This window comes from Palaemon carinicauda, chromosome 25, assembly GCF_036898095.1.
Source record: "Palaemon carinicauda isolate YSFRI2023 chromosome 25, ASM3689809v2, whole genome shotgun sequence".
NCBI classification, from domain to species: Eukaryota; Metazoa; Arthropoda; class Malacostraca; order Decapoda; family Palaemonidae; genus Palaemon; species Palaemon carinicauda.
This window is the reverse complement of record NC_090749.1, coordinates 85,830,261-85,832,760: the sequence shown is the minus strand read 5'-3', so window position 1 is coordinate 85,832,760 and position 2,500 is coordinate 85,830,261. Positions and strand designations below refer to the sequence as shown.

Sequence of the window (2,500 nt, the reverse complement as noted above, 5' to 3'; positions counted from 1 at the left end):
TAGACAAGATAATTCTGTAGGAAACTCGGAGATTCTTCATGTGGCTTTGTCATCCTATTGTCCTTTGCCACCAAATATCGCTTCATCTGAGGAACTCTTGAGATGAATCCGTTGAAACAAATAATACCCAACAAGAATGTTGTCATCATCATTGACCATTTTCTTACTCTATATCGAAAACATAAACCCAACTAACAGGACTTTTCACTCATCTCTGTATCGTTATTTCTTATTCAGCCAATAAAAGGTATCTTCGGCTGTCATTCTCTAGGGACTGACGTCTATCCATTGTCAGTAATAAACCTTCTATGTGCGGAACTCAGAGAAATTACAGAAATTACCCTAAAATAAATATTTTCCAAAAGTGCCATCTTCTTTCATATAATGTGAATATTCATTGCATGACATGACATTACTGATTCTAATAATTACAGTGAGTTATGTAAATAATTATTCATTTCTTTCATCTTTCTGTTGAGAGATGGCATCAAAGCTGTTTCAGGTCATTAAGATTGATCACTATGAAAAGAAAAAAAATATCTTATAAGACAGATTGTCTTTCATTACATAGAATGGAAGGGTACTTGAGCAAGTACTGAAATTAATGACAATAGTTAAGCAATGTCTTACCACATCTCTCTCTCTCTCTCTCTCTCTCTCTCTCTCTCTCTCTCTCTCTGAAACTGCCGCCAGAAGCAATGTTCTATGGAGCATGGATGCGGAGAAGAGTTTCATATCGGACCAGGACATAAATCTTTTATCCCAAATAAGGAGTGCAGATTAGGGTGGGCCTTCGTGCACAGAAAACAGACTTCAAGGGTAACTCCTTTATTACGGCGGCGTTAAGATTTGATGGGTAACTAGCTCATTAAAGTTATGATCAGTTACTGCATCCATAAAGAACTGAAGTGTTCATAGACAGCGTAATGATAGTAAGGATGATAATATATATATATATATATATATATATATATATATATATATATATATATATATATATATATATATATATATATATATATATATATATATATATATATATATATCATGATCTGCATATGTAAACTAAATGTTATTCAAATAACTGAATTTTCAAAACTTTCCTTGCGTTAAGAACAATGTTTTTAACAGTTTCATCTATTTTCTGCGCTCACAGCCCTGCCCCGATCTGCACTCCTGTTTGGGGGAAAAAAAAAATTCGCTGCCGGGACACGTCTACTGGAAAATTGCATCATATGTACGAACATTTCTATTATTCGTCTTTCTATCGTTTTGACGTGAAATTTATCAAGATTTCATTGTAGCATGATTGTGAACGACGGTCTGCAGTTACAAAGATTGCTCTAATAGAAAAAAATGACAATTTCAAGATGAGATGCATCATCTTTATACATTTGGAAACTGAAAAAGAATGAAATTAGGATAGTGAAAGGAAGATGTCAAATTTCATCCAATGAAATCTGTATGATATATATATATATAGAAATTTATTTCTATTTGAACACGATGTTGAGTTGATATTTATCCATATATATATATATATATATATATATATATATATATATATATATATATATATATATATATATATATATATATAAATATATATATATATATATATATATATATATATATATATATATATATATATATATATATATATATGATCATTTCTGTACAGATCTGATATTATCATTATTACGTGCTAAGCTACAACCCTAGTTGGGAAAGCAGCATGTTTTAAGCTCAAGGACTTCAACAAGGAAAATAGTCCAGTGAGGAAAGGAAACAAAGAAAATTAAAATTCTTATGATGAGCAACAACATTAAAATAAATATCTCCTATATTAACTATAAAAACTTCAATTAAACAAGAGGGAGAGAAACAAGACATAATGTATCCTCAAGCAAGAGAACTTGAACCCAAGACAGTGGAAGACCATGGTACAGAGGCTATGGTACTACCCAAGACTAGAGAACAATGGTTTGATTTTGTAGTATCCTTCTCCTAGAAGAGCTGCTGACCATAGCTAAAGAGTCTCTTCTACCCTTACTAAGAGGAAAGTAGCCACTGAACAATTACAATGCAGTAAGTAACCCCTTGGGTGAAGAAGAATTGTTTGATAATCTCAGTGTTGTCAGGTGTATGAGGACAGAGGAGAATAAGTAAAGAATAGGCCAAGCTATACGCTGTGTGTGTGTGTATGCAAAGGGAAAATGAACCGTAAGCAGAGAGAAGGATCCAGTGTATTACTGTCTGGCCAGTCAAAGGACACCATAACTCTACCAGTAGGATCTCAGCGGATGGCTGGTGTCCTGGTCAATCTACTCCCTACTTAAATCCTTTCTATCTTGGATTGGTACTTCATACTTTAGAATCCAAAAGATGATGGAGGATTTGAATAGGGAAAGCTGAAATGTAGGAATAAAAATGGATACGAGTAAAACTAAGATAATGTTCAATGAAAATTCAGAGAGACAACAAATAAGGGTTATGGATG

General features: G+C 32.8%; 1 protein-coding gene across 3 annotated transcripts in view; it reads left to right on the top strand.

The window, feature by feature from the left end:
• The window catches only part of LOC137618680 (pro-epidermal growth factor-like), a 570,433-nt gene that overhangs the window by 89,571 nt on the left and 478,362 nt on the right, over window positions 1-2,500 (top strand). The window lies entirely within an intron of this gene.